Source organism: Sapajus apella, unplaced genomic scaffold (genome assembly GCF_009761245.1).
Source record: "Sapajus apella isolate SASKATOON/1434 unplaced genomic scaffold, GSC_monkey_1.0 scaffold50, whole genome shotgun sequence".
In the NCBI taxonomy this organism is placed as follows: Eukaryota; Metazoa; Chordata; class Mammalia; order Primates; family Cebidae; genus Sapajus; species Sapajus apella.
In genome coordinates, this window is record NW_022436990.1 from 17,951,490 (window position 1) to 17,966,757 (window position 15,268).

Here is a 15,268-nt window from a genome sequence, read left to right on the forward strand (position 1 = left end):
TGGTTATTCCATCTGGAACATGTGACCATGGAAGGAGAAGAAAGAGTGGCAAGAGTAGGGAATCATCAGGTGGGTTTATGTCAACATGGAAGTGGTGCACATGAATTCTTCTCACATCTGACTGTCCATAATTTAGTCAAATGGCCTGAACCTGACTGTGAGGCAGCCTGGGAAATGTAGTCTTTTTTTGTGCCTGTAAAAAAGAAGCTGATTGATAAACATCTAACAATCGACAGGACCACTTACAAATGAGCTGTTCCTTATGATTCCACCTTAACATCATTTGTTGCTTCCAGCTATCATATGGCTATTCGTTGTACAACCAATTGGATTCCATAAATCTCTCCTTGATGGCTAAAACAGCCAGAACACAGTGTATGGAAACACACACACACACACACACACACACACACAGCACCCCCACACACACTCTCTCTCATTGCTAATAGCATAGTTGATTTGAGTATATTAGTAATAGATGTTTGCAGTAAGCATTGTCAGAAACTGCTGGATGTTTTACTTCCATTCATTAACTCAATTGATCTTCACAGAATTATGTCAGGCAGGCATTAATTATATCCTCATTTTACAGATGAGGAAATGAAACTTGAGTAAAATAAAGTGCTCAAAGTCGCACAATGACATAGTAGCAGGCCTGGGACCTATCCAGGTGCACTTGGCTCTAGAACCTATGCTACTAGCTCCTGTACCGTACTGGCATCCTGTTTGGAAAGACACTGCCAGAATGAGATGGAAGAAAGTCCTGTGGGACAAGAGCTTCAGGCTTTCTGATCTTCCTGTCATAGTGGTTCTAGGCTGGGTTCTCTGCATCCTGGAGCCCCTCTGATCCATTTGACAGTTTTGCCACACGTAACCCAGACTGAAATGGCAGGTGGCCCAGGTTTATGTTGTGCCACAGAATGACGGTTGTCGCTGCTCTGCTCTGACGCAAAGCTTGCTTTGTTTTCAACCTGAACTGTGGACTGGTCCTAATATGCAGCATGGCTATAAAATGCAGCCTGTTACATTGAGTATGGGCTATATCTGGTTATACTTGATATCTTGTTGTGTGCTATCTTTACATGTTTACATGTGCCAGTTTTACTTCCCCAACTAGAAGGTAAATTTGGGACAAAAGCCCATGTATTTCCTAGTAGCAGAAGCACATAAGAAGCTTGTATTGATCTAGGGTGGGCAGCCTAACAATGCAGGTAACCCTGTTGTTGGCCCTGTGCCTCAGTTTACTTTTCTTTAAATCAGGGGTTTTGGCTGGAAGAGATCTAAGGGCCTGCCCAGCTTTGTGATTCTCCATATTATTGGGCAGTGTTCTTCAAGGGTGCACTATCAAAAAGCTTAGTAAATTTTTCCTGCAAAGGCAAAGTCATTGAATTGTCAGAGGGTGAATATGGTCACATTCTCCCTAGCTAACAGTAAAAAACACATGTGACTATAACTGGGTTTCCACAAAGAAAGTTGAATTTTCAAGTGACAAAAACTCATTATTATAAAATGACTAATAATGCAGCCAAGAACCATAAAGTGAATCTTGCCCAAGTCATTAATCAATTGATACACTTTAAAGAGAAGCTTCCTTATGCATATTGTTAGTCAAGTCAAGTAAATATTGTCTGCATGGTCCACTGAGAAATTACAGGAAGATTTGTTAAGAAATTGAGCAAATTAAATTTCTTGGAGAAATTTTACAATTAAGGACTCTTTCAACAAAGGAATTTCAAGAAGTCAGGCAGGCTGCACAGTTTGATCATCTTTGGGCTTCACTCAGCTTCTTTCTAATGGCATAATGCAGTGAGGCTTGAGGCAAATTCGACTTGTCTCAGAGGTCAGTTGCTTTCCAGACCTAGGAAAATACCATTCAAGAAGCAATTGCTTTGTGACAAAGACCCTGAAACCCACTGGCCCTTTCTCTTAAGTCAAACGGCTTGCCTTCCTTTCTGGTTCATCAAATAGGTTGTTACTTTGCAGAATCAAAAGCCTCAAACAGTTGAGCTTCATTTGAATGTGATGACATCTCATAGAAGAATGGGCTATTTAGCTTTATCCTATACTGTTATTGCTACCACATGAAGAAGATAGAAAGAGGAAGCAGAGCTCTGGGAGCTGCAATGAATGAGCTACCATATAGACGGAAGTGCTTAAAACAACCTGAGACATGAGGCTACTGAAAAGTTTTAAATAATGACCCACTTTACCATAAGCCAGGTTATAATAACAGCTGGAGGTCAGAGCAATCTATGGGTGCCAAGTTAGGATGAAATTAGACCAGGTTACATTTACCCAATGACAAAACATTTAGTAAATCCAGGTAATGTTTTTTAAAACACACCCTTTAAGTCCAGGTAAAGTTGACTTTTTCCTTTCTTATGGAGTGTTACAACATTCTAGAAACACTACGTTGAACTTCTTCAGGAATTTTGTGATCTAAAGTTACAAACTGGCTCCAAACTCATACACACACACACACACACACACACACACACACACACACACACACACACACACACAATTAGAAAGCTCCTTTCCTTTTTTGCTGGGTCTTCCAAACATCTACAGGATCCCTGGGTCCCTCAGAAGCAGGGCCTCTACAAGTATGGAAGAATGTGTCTTCTTCCTTTTGAAGAATGATAGGAGCAGAAGGTAAGATTTATGTGTGTGCAATAAAATTTCTTAGCCCACCTTTCATTCTTGTTATAATTTAATCTAGTTCTCAAATAAAAAATGAATGACTCTTGGATGGGAATAATTGGCAAGTGAGCGCTTTGTATGAATGTGGCATTACAATCTGGCCTTCTCCCTGATGTTCATCAAGACTCTTCCATTGTGCATCATGATGAAATGTCCATCAGGACTCCTGGGGTTTGTGGCAGAGCACACAAAAATGCTGCCTACGTCTCACTTTGACTTGCACCTGACCCCAAATGCGAAAGAGGGCTTTGTCAAAACCACAGTTCATAGACAAACCAGTGCTCAGTCTTAGATTTCCTAAAATACCCTCCCCTTCATGCAGCTATTTCCTAAATGCCACAAAACTAGATGCTACACATTAATTAAATGCACGCACATAACCTGAGCATGGTCTTCCTTTCTCTTATCTAAGACAACAAATTTTCTTATGAACCAAAAGGCCTGAAACAGAAATGTAGACATGAATTCTACATTATTATAGGACCAGTTATGTATAAGACAGACACATCCAACCTGAAGGAAAATTCTAAAAATATTAGTCACTCAACAGTCATTTAGGAAAACATTTTCAAATTAACACAGGGTAGAAGTCAGCAGCAGGAAGTTTTGTTTTGGTCCATAAGAAAATTTGGTCCATAAGAAAATTTTGGTCCATTAGAAAATTTGTTGTCTTAGATAAGAGAAATGAAGACCATGTTCAGGTTATGTGCGTGCATTTAATTAATGTGTAGAGTTAGTCCCTACTGGTGGCTGAAAATCTACTACCCTCCACCAGGCACACCTGTGCAGCTGCCTGAAACCATGGCTTACCATGCAACCTCCAGGGACACTACATCTTTCCCAGCATGGAGCTCCCTCACAACAGCGAAATACTGTGAGTTATTTTCAGCAATCTTGGCCTCCACTCACTCACTTCTTCCACTCACTCCTCCACTCACTCACCTTCCACTCACTCCTCCACTCACTCACCTTCCACTCACTCCTCCACTCACTCCTCCATTCACTCCACTCCTCCACTCACTCCTCCACTCACTCACTCCTCCACCCACTCACTCCTCCACTCACTCCTCCACTCATTCCACTCACTCACTCCTCCACTCATTCCTTACTCCACTCACTCACTCTTCCTTGCACTTTCTTCTTACTCATTGTCCACTTATTCTGCCACTACCTTACACTCCCTCCCTCTTCCACTCACTGTAACATAATATCTCTACCCACCATGGCACTAAAGTGGCCCCTGCTAAGGCCACTCATGCCCTTGAGAACCTAAATCAGTGTTCGCTTTTCAGTCCTCATTTTACCTGATGTCTTCATATTACTTACATGCTCTCTTTTTGGTTTTGTTACCCTATTCATTAACTTTATTGTTCTGTTTTTTTCTCACTGATTTGTCCCCTTCGTTCTCCTTTTATAGGTCTCCCTTCTTTACAGGACCTTGGAACTTGAAAGATAGCAGTGTGCTGGGTTATAATCCAGGCTTCATCTTTAATCCTCCCTGGGGCTCGTCTCAGTGACTCATGGATGTGTATATTTAGCACAGACCTCCCTTGAGAGTTCCAGATTCATGTGTTTCTCTGCATATTTCCCTGACATCTGAAATTCAACTTGTTCAAAATTTCACTTATGTTCTATTTATTCCCCACATCACCAACCTGGCTTTTCTCTGGTGTTTTCTCTGAGGAAATGGCATCACTTACAACTGAGGGGTTTTGCAATGCATCTGGATGTTGTCTGCTTTCCCTTCCTCCCAGCTCACAGCAGTCACCAGGTCATTTCAACTTTACCTCCTCAACATCAGCAGGCTTGCTCCTTTCTCTTTATAACCACTTCCTATCATGGTTTCCTGGCCACTCTCTCCACTTCCACTTTTGCCGTCGTTAATCCTCTCGCCTCGCAGCTGCCACATGCCTCTCCATGAGCTGAAATCTTCCCTCCAGTGAATTCCCAGTGCTTTTAGTCAATTCCTAATATGAACCATGAAGCCTTACCTTGCCTATCTCTTCAACCTCATTTCTCTCTGTCCCCCATGCTCTCTAGACAGCAAAGACCCAATCTTTTTTCAAGTCCTTCACAGTGCAGCCTCCTCCAATCCCTCAGACTTTGCCTGTGCTGTTCTCTTTCTCCAGTGCACTCTTCCCACCCTCCTCCTACTCCCCTGGCTTGCTCCTACCTCTTCTTCGGGCCTCGGTTTGTTATTTTCTTAGAGAAGCCTTTCCTTGGTCTCTAGATTGTTAGGACTCTTGCTCTATTTTCTTGTGGCACATTGGACTTTTCCCTCATAGCGTTTATCAGCTCTGAGTCATTATTTCTTCATGTGGTTTATAGACTGCTTGTATGTACTGCAGAACAGTCCAGAGCCCTGGTTCTGGAGTCAGACTGTACAAACTCAGATCCTAGCTTTGCCATCCCATAGCACTCCTCTGTGATTTCATTTCCTCATCTGCCAAATGGGGTTAACAATAGCAGCTATTTCACAGGGTCACTCTGGGCATTAGATTAGATAGCAAGTAGCTTATGTCTGGCACTCAATAAAAATTAGGAAGAAAATCTTAGTAAGTACTAAATACTTGTTTGCTAAAAGAACGAATGCTTTCCAATAAAGTGGAGATGACCGCATTTGCCCTGTCAACCCTTCAAGATGTACGTAAGATGGAATCCGTTTCTGAGCATGAAAGACTTTCTAACTTGTGTTAGGCTCTGCAAACACGGAGTCCTGCTGTTGCTGTTCGTACTTCCCAGCCTTGACTTGTATCTTGCTTGACCAAAATGTCTCAGTGCCTCCATTTTTAGTAAGAGTGAAATGAAAACAGAATTATATATCACATGGTCTTATGTGTAAAAATGTTTTTCCCAGAGAGCAAAAACTGCATTGTCCCCATTCCCAATAAGGAGAGACAGCGTAGCAAACACAAGACTCCCTTCCCAGGAGCATGCAGAGAAAGCAGGGAAAAGAAATCTTCCCTAGGCTTTCCTTGAACTGTGTAAACACAGCCTCCCTGACCCTGGGGCTGACAGTCTAGCATTTGATGCCCTGGCAGAATTTGTAGGCTTTAGTAAACAATGGACCTTGAAGTTATCCTTCGGGGAGAGGTACTATTTAAAACTCGGCAACAGCTGAATGCTAATGTACAGCAGCAGGAGAAGCAGTGAAAGTTTGCTGCCGAGCCTGAGATAGGCCCCTAATTAATCAAACTCCCTGCCCTGTCTGCAGTCAATGCATTTTCTCTCATTCAGTTCATTGCCACATAGAAGAGTACATTCCTGCTATGAATAGAGTTCTAATAGCTTATGGATTCTGAGGGTGGGAAGGTATCTTAGGTCTGCTGAATTCAAAAGCCTATTACATGACATCAGCAATTCTCTCCTTGATGTGTGGCCAAGCTGCAGGTCCCAACCTTCCTAGATGGGGTCCTTTAGCACAAGAGTGGAAAAGCCCCAGGCTATGTCCAATGTGGAGACAGCTCCTGGTTGATCCACCCAGTGGGACTCTGGGTCAAGGGAGGAGAGCCAGATGCAGCAGGGATGACACAGCCAAGGTTTGTGGCTGGAACTGAGAGAGGATGCTGGGAGACAAGGGATAATTGGGTGAAGATGTTAATGGGGAGGAAATAGTAAATGCAGGCATCAGAGGTCAGGTGAGATGGCAGAGAATGAAGTCCTCCTGCCACATTGAGCAAAACATCCCTCTTAGATGCCCACAGGTCCCAGGGGATTTCCACATTATCTCTAACAGTGAAGGAGAACTTAAGGGGAAAACAAAATACCATTGAAAAATACCGAGAGAAGCATTGGGTTGTGCGTCAGGAGCTCTGTTTTCCAGTTCTGACCCCACCACTTGAGCCATTTGGATAAGGGACTTAATCAAAATAGAGTGGCTTCACAGTTGTCAGAGCACTCAAAGCTATAGGTACTCAGCAGATTCAGTGCCAAGTGACTTTCTGTTAGAAGTGATCTAGTTAGCACTCCCCGCTTTGATCAAGAAGTTAACACATAGCTGACCGCAGACCCCAAGCTCTTTGGAAGGCAAGGTGTTGTCAGGCTGCTGTGATAAGTACATACAGCACAGTGTGAAATTTCTAGAGGGCTGTCAGGAGAGACAGCCTCTGACAGGAAATGCCAAAATATCCTGCCAGCAGAATTTTGTTTTCTCACAAATCTCCTAAGAATCACTCTAAATGTCACTATGCACAAACCTGCTTGATCATCTCAATGAAACTGCACCTTTCAGAAGTTCAATTGTGGCCCCAGCTATTGCTCTGAAACCCATCACCGTGTTTGTGCTGAGACCTTACCTTCCCAGGGCTGCTCCTAGCTCAAGGCTGAGCATGGCAGGCACTGAGGCAGGCCCATTCCTGGGAGACAAGGGCCTCCTCTGATGCCCAACTTTGACTGGGGGTCAGACCTATGCCTCAAACTGATGGCTCTATTGGCCCCTTTGACTCCCTGCCAACCTCAGGCATTTCCCAAAGAGCTCTTTTGCACATCTCATTCCATCTATTTTCTTTTTCTATTAAAGATAGATAGATAGATAGATAGATAGATATTTTTTTTTGAGATGGGGTCTTGTTCTGTTGCCCAGGCTAGAGTGCAGTGGTGTGATCATGGCTCACTGCAACCTCAACTTCCTGGGCTCAAGCCATCCTCCCACCTCAGCTTCCCATGTAGCTGGGACCACAAGTGTGCACCACGGTGCCTGGCTAATTTTTCCTTTTTTTAACTTTTTGTAGAGGCAGAGTCTACCTGTGTTGTTGCCCAGGCTGATTTCGAACTCCTGGCCTCAAAGGATCTTCCTGCCTCAGCTTCCAAGTGCTGGGATCATAGCATGAGCTACCATGTATGGCCTTCATCCCATCCTGGTGCCTGCTTCCTAGAGGGCCTGGACTCACACAGCTTATTAACCATTTCAAAACTCATCAAATGAATGACTGACGTTTTTCACTAAATTGTTTAGCCTTTTCAGACAGATCCATCAGGTCAATCTCTATGAGAAAACAGTATTAAAAGTTTCACACAGCTAAACCGAAGTAGAGATTTGGGTCTGGAACTAGCCGTAGGTCCCCTTTCTTGTATCCATGTTTTTTTGTCTAATTTGCATTAAGGGTTTAAAAGTTTCGGGGACTAGAACTCAAGTCATGTCAATAACTGGGGGCCAGGCATGAACAAGTATGACTAGCAGACAACTGAAGAAGCAAAGAGAAGCCAGATTAGAATGAGGCAGTAGGTACCTCTGAGCATCCACCCATGAACTGAAGCTGCTCCTTCAAAGAAGCCCTGTCTGTTTTTACCTGCCTTGGAGGGAAACGTGGTATTTGTGTAAAAGTAAAAGCATTGACCTTCACACATTTCTGGGGGGAATGTGCAATGATACAGCTGTTATGGAAAATAGTTTGGTGGTTCCTCAAAAAGTTAAACATTGAATTGCCATATGATCCAACAGTTGCACTCGTAGGTATATACTCAAAAAAAAATTTAAAGCAGAGACTCAAATACATACTTGTGAGCCAGTTTCCATAGCAGCATTATTCACAATAGCCAAAAGGTGGAAACCACCCAAATATTCATCAAAAGATGAACACGTAAAAACAAAATGTGATATAGCCATACAAGATATTATTCAGCCATGAAAATTCATAAAGTTCTGATGCGTGCTACAACATGAATGAATCTTTATGCTAAACAAAAGGTGCCAAAATAAAAGGATAAGAATTGTACGATTCTACATATAGGAGGTACTTAGAATGTGGCAAATTCATAGGTAAAAAATAGATTAGAGGTTGCCAAGTGTTGGGGGAGGGAGAAATAAGGAGTTACTTGTTAATGGTTAAGAGTTTCTGTTTGGGTTGATGAAAAAGTTTTGGAAATAGTGATGTTTGCACAACAACATGAATGTAATTAATGCCATTGAATTGTAAACTTAGAAGTGGTTAAAATGGCAAATTTTTCATTGTATACATTTTACAATTTTAAAAAATTAATAACAGTATTGTTATTAATTTTTTCAAGAAACAGCTGTATTCAGATAATTCACATACTACACGAATCGTCCATTCACACACTGATTTAATCAGTGTTTTTTCAGTGTGTTCTGGCAGTAGCCAGGTATTGTGTTATTAATAAAAATTAATAACAGAATTGTTATAATTGTTATAATTAATAAAAACTAACAGAATTGTTATAATTGTTATAATTATTAATAAAAATAACAGAATTGTTATAATTGTTATAATTATTAATAAAAATAACAGAATTGTTATAATTGTTATAATTATTAATAAAAATTAATAACAGAATACCTGGCTACTGCCAGAACACACTGAAAAAACACTGATTAAATCAGTGTTTGAATGGACGATTCGTGTAGTATGTGAATTATCTGAATACAGCTGTTTTCTGAAACAGTTGAGCACTGGAGCAGCTCTGGGTCATGAAACCTGGCTGCAGGATCCCAGTAAGAGAGTCAGACCCAATGAAGATGGTGGTTATTTCCCTCTCCATTGGCAAGCAGATGGCAGCAGCAAGGGCCCACGCACAGGGCAGGTGGCATTTCCTGAGCCAGGTGGGCAGCCCCGGTGCTGTCATGCTAACCTGGGGACGTACCTGGAAAAAGGCTTGCAAGTGAACAATAGCAAAACACAAGCTGCCAGAGGAGTGAGAAGCAGTTCGGAGGTATTCTAGAGTGACCCTTGAGTGAAGAGTGACCCCTGGAAGACTCCTTAAAATATCAGCTGTGGGGGAGACCTTGAAAAGGGACAAGGGCCTATGTGCTTCACGTTTCCCCTGGTGAGAACTGTCAAGCAAAACCTAAATACACATGTCAGTGGGATCACAATTACTCCCTACATCGTTTGTACTCCCATGGAGTCAGTCCAGGGATGCATGGTATTTAATCAAGAATTGATATAATCATGTGGATAACAAAGACAAATTTTGCTTTATTATCTGAGTTCCCTATTTGTGTATGCATGGTGTTTGAGCTCTGGATATGTTTCATTTTCTGAATTTTCCATTTCTAGCACAAGTGGGTATACTTTGGGAGGCCAAGGCAGGTGGATCACGAGGTCAAGAGTTTAAGACCAACCTGACCAACATAGTGAAACCCCATCTCTACTAAAAAATAGAAAAAATTAGCCGAGTGTGGTGGTGGGCACCTGTAATCCCAGCTACTCAGGAGGCTGAGGCCAGAGAATCACTTGAACCTGGGAAGCGGAAGTTGCAGTGAGCCGAGATCACACCATTGCACTCCAGTCTGAGAGACAGTGAGAGACTCTGTCTCCAATAAAAAAAAAAAAGGAAGCAGAAGGAAATGTGGGAAATAAACTGATTCTTATCAATATAAAAATGTTATCTATACCATCTGAAAGACACACTTACAATCTGATGTTGACTGGTCCCTTTTGAAACCAGAGCTCCTGTCAACATGAATGAATGAAATGTTCATTCATCCTAGGAGAAGGACACAAAATACTGAAGTAGGCGTGATGATGTTAAAATAAAGTTTCATATTCTCAGCGTTGGTCATGCTTTCTCACATTAAATTTCCATGTTAAAGCAATGACCAATGGACAGACTGTCAACACAACTCTCAAACACCTACCTGGCTACTGCCAGAACACATTGAAATGACATATTTGTGTGTACATAAAAATATAAGCTCGTTCTCTCCCTCTCTCTCTCTCTCTCTCTCTCTCTCTCTATATATATATATATATATATATATATATATATGGCACAACTAACAGGTTATTATGGAAAAATGATTATTTGGGATTATTGTTACTGACAGTGCATATTTTGTTTTTAATTTTTGGAGAAAATAATATGTGCAATTATACATAGATAAATGGGTTCATAGGAGCAAGTTTCCCTCTCAGCGCCTCTCCTTATAAAAGTAACCATTGCTTCTGTAAGCAACCATTGTTCTTTCCAGAGACTCAATATGACTTTCAATCATGCTAAAACTTTATTTGTATTTGGGATAGATCAATAGAAATATTCTTAGAGACAAACCTCTTTTAGATTAATGTTTTGCTCACAAACATAAATATGTGTATATGCAAACACATACACATGCACAGGTTAGTCAAAAATCTCTAGCAGACTGGAAAAACAACTAAACAATGGGTTTATTCCTGTCTATGCACAGAAAAAAAAATCTCAAAATGTATAGAACTTCTAATACCTAAAAATGTTTGAATATTGACAATTGACAGGATTTTTCTGTCAGTGTTTTATTTTTTAAAAGTGGAGTTGCCCTGTGGAAATAAGTGCTTTTTTGTAGTGACTTGGACACCACATACTGTGTATGGTGTGTATAGAAATATCCACACAAAATAGCTATACCTTTTAAGCCATTTTCCTCCTGGCCCATTACTCTGCAGGGGTAATTTGAGTAGGCATTGATGATGATAAACACCACAGTTTAGAAGATGTTAAACCAACCATCAGAGCTCACATAGAGAAACAAATTAGGCAAACTGCAGTAATTTCAGCTAATGAAATTTGATTCTAAACATCCAGATCAATTAGGCTTCAAGTACTTGCTTAGGTTCCTGCTCTGTAAGGCAGTGGGGACCTGCTAGTTGGAGGACAGGGTTTGGGAGGACTCAAAGAGGTTTGTAAATAAAGACAAAAGAAGTATTCAATGCTTCCTGGAATGTATTTCACAGGCTTTACTGAACGAGGATCACATCGTATGAAACTGACGGAAAAGCGGATGCTGCATGTGGAGGGTACATCTATGTGCACCTTCCTTATTGAGGGCCTCCTGGGTTGCAGTGCTCTAAAGACCTAGTATTGTGAGAATACAGCCAGCCTTCTAAGTAAAAGCTACCCTGTAAGAAAATGGGCATAATTGAGGTAAAATGGCTTGCTTCCATGGAGGGGTGGGGATTCCAGAGACCGGAAGTCAGGAGACTAGGAGAACTTAATCCTAGTTCTGCCAGGAACGACTGTGTTTTATATCTCTCAGTCTTTGTTTCCTAATCCACAGAATGAGAGATCTAGAATGGATCATTTTTTTCTGTCTCTTTAGTTTCAAGCCAGGTCTTCCTCTGAGCAGATGGGAAGTTCTAAATGCGGAAGTGTGTATCTGTGCTGGGTGTGTATGCAGGAGCACACGGTTGCAAATGCATGTGGGGAGACTGAGGAGACTGAGGATAGGAGGAAGGAAAGGAACAAGGAAGCGGCTCCCAACCTGGCCCTCTCCTGAATTTGGATGGATAAGTATGTCTTTAGAGACCTTAGTCTCCATGGCAGGCAGGCAGAAAGAGATGGCCTGGGGAGGCCAACATCGAGGGCAAGACCTGGGCCTGGAGAGACTGTTGTCAGGCAGGAGCTATGCCCAGTACTGTCCTGAAACTAATTCAGGCCACAATTTGCCATGGTAGTGGCAAGTTGAGAATTCTCACCAGGCACACATCTGAGAAAATTGACCCTCACAGTCACACTTATATATTTGCCTCACCCACAGACCCAGACAGACTGAAGGTGTCAACATTTTATTCCCTTCCATTTCCACTCCTTCTGTGTTCCTCACCACCATGGACACCCACTACCCCCGCCCTGCTGAGAACTTCCTGGAAACAGATAGCAACCCAGATAAGTGGCCTCCAAATATTTTTAGAACACATAATCCCTATCTGTAAATATTTAGTAATAAAATAAAATACAATACATGCAATAGTAGTATACTATATGATTGCATATGTTATTAAAATAGAAATGAAAATCACATGTTTATAAAAGAACAGAAGTAGACATTTTCATTTTCCTGCCACACCCAAGTTTCATCTCACGTTCCCCCGGATTTAGCCACAGCAGAAGAAATAAGCAGTAGCCAGATTATCTTGGGTTTTAAAAACATTTTCAGGACTTTGAATTTTATTGGAAGTATGCTGGGGAATTGCAGGAGAGGACTAGAGCCACACTGAGCATGATACTTAGTTCCAATAATTCATATGATTCTTTATCCCCATAAGAGATGCCAGCAAAAGTGTGAGTAAAGTTGGTCATGCAGTGGCCTACTTTACCCTATCTTGGGGGTTGGTAGGTGATTGTGCTACTCTCCTTGGACAACTCATTCATATTTAACTGGGAACCTCTGAACAAAGTATCCTAATCCAAAGAGATGGCCTTCTATAGTTTAAATTTTAGACATCAAGGCACAGTACTCCTAAGCCCTCTATTTCTCTAGCAGTAAATCTGGTTCATGCAAAGTTCAGTCTCCTCTGGGAACCCCTGCACGTCCAGCATATACAGGTTATTTACTATAAAACCTCTAGAAAAATCCCTGATGAGGTCTGCTCTCTCCTTCCCAGGATATTCAAATAGACATTCTCTTTTCAAACAGCTCCTAACTATCAAATCACTTGATTTTTATTGCAAATAAAGAATAATTGCACCGGAATCCAGTGACCATGTTTTTGGGTAGCTCACTGAGAATTTCATAATTCAGAATTAATTGGGCAGTGAGCGAGAACAAGAGGCATATTTTGGTGTATTGATTCATGCCAAGTTCAAACTCATTCCATCTCTGTTGCCTGGTGTGAATAATTATGCCATTAATCCCAGGCAGGAAGAGAGCTATTGTGACTGCAACACATTTCTAAAGCAAATAAAGAAAAATGTCACTTCTCCCCTTCAACTAATGTTCTGAATAGAGCTACATAATAATAATAGTCGTCTTATTTATTTATAGGGCATAAATCCCCTAGGGCTCAATAAGCCACAGGATAAGCAAAATACCAGTTAAAGAGACAAGGAAAACTTTTCTAGTTATTAATAATTCTGAAACAAAGCTCTGGTTGGGGAAAATGACCAAGGGGAGAAGCTAAAAATTTAAGGAGAGCTTGGAAAAGGGCTAAACGAAAGAGGTAATCGTGTGGCTTTTTCATTTTCCTCCCCCTTCCTATGGCATACTGCTCCTACTGTGACTCAGAGGGCCAGCCATCTGGGGGAGAAAAGTTTGACACGTTTTTTTAGATTGGTGCAAAAGTAATGGCAAAAACAGCAATAACTTTTTCACCAATCTAATAATCAACCCTGACCATGACCCTGACGCTATACATCCCTTGCTGTGAAAGCAAAATAGGTCGACCTGCCCACTTCCCCGTTTCTGAATTTCTTTCCAACTCGTAGAGGGTTTATTCAGCACGGAAGCATTGGAGGATCAGTGCAGTTTCCCATCCAGACCCTCTTATGAGGGTCTGCAATGCATGGGGATCAGCAGTCCAGAGAGTGGCCTGTGTGTGTCTTTTCCAGCTTCACAACATTGAAGAGGAGATTGGAGATAGACTGAGGGGTGGCACTATACAGAAGTAGTGTTACATTTCCTCTGGGACAGAAGGAATAGGGCCAAGGCCTACCAGGCAGGGACCCTGGGTGCCAGAGGTCACAGAAGCTTGGGGAACAGTCCACACTGCCCCAGCACTGGCCCTTCTGTAGAGAGGTGGTGGATGTGCTGGGTTCACATGTAGCCCTGCCCATTCCTGCCAGCCAGGGCTGACAAGAGATCCTTTAGCCATAAAGGCAGAGTGGCTGAGTTAGGAGATGGGGCAAGCCCGTCTCCTCAATGGCTCCCAAACCTAGCAGTGTCTAGAACACAATTCTGTGTTGCATGAAACAAATGAAATTCTCCCAGTCTGCCTCTCGTTTATTCTTCATTTCACTTGGGGAAGTCACTTGACCACTGAGTTTCAGTTTCCCTAGGTATAAAATGCTACCAATATTATATTATGAAGATGAACTATTTGAATTGCTATTTTTGTGGGCCATAATTTTTAGAATGTCAACAATTTCACATGGTTCACACTAATAATTTATTTATTCCCTCATCTGTCAATGAGTGGCCACTACGTGTTTAAAGATGAGGATTCAGCAAGAAACAAAACAAATGCTCTGGCCTTGAATCTGACATCTTAGTGACATCTTAGTCAGGGAGGGCAGAGTATGAACACAGACAGGGAACCTGCTCTCAGGGGTAAATGCTGAAAGAAAAATCAATCAGGACATGAGACTAGAGAGTGTGGAGGTGTCTCCCTGTGACAGGATGGCTAAGAGAGCTTTGTTTGTTTGTTTGTTTGTTTGAGGGGATGTCATTCCAGTAGAGACCTGAAGGAAGCACAGGAGAAAATCAAGATCTGGAGATAGAGCATTTCAGAAAGGACGTTCCTGCAGCTAGAAAGGAATGAGGGGTGGGAAGAGTGGCGGAGGGCAAGGTCAGAGGGTAACCATGGGAAGGATTTTGCAGTTTAACTCTAAATGAGACAGGAAGTAACTGGAGGGTTCTGAACACAGATGTGATAGGTTTTTCAGAGGTTGCTCTGCTTGTTAAATGAAGCAAGTAGGGGCAGGGGGAGGAGAGAATGAGGTAGACCACGTGGAATATTACTGCTATTATCAGAAGAAAGATAATGGGGACTTGGAATAAGGTGATAGCGGAGTCCATAGTAAGAAGTGGCTATATTTGGAATATATTTTGAAGGTGGAGCTAACAGGAATGACCAGTGAACTGGATGCAAGCTTCGGGAAAGAGAGAGGTCAAGAATGACTCCTAGGCTTTGGG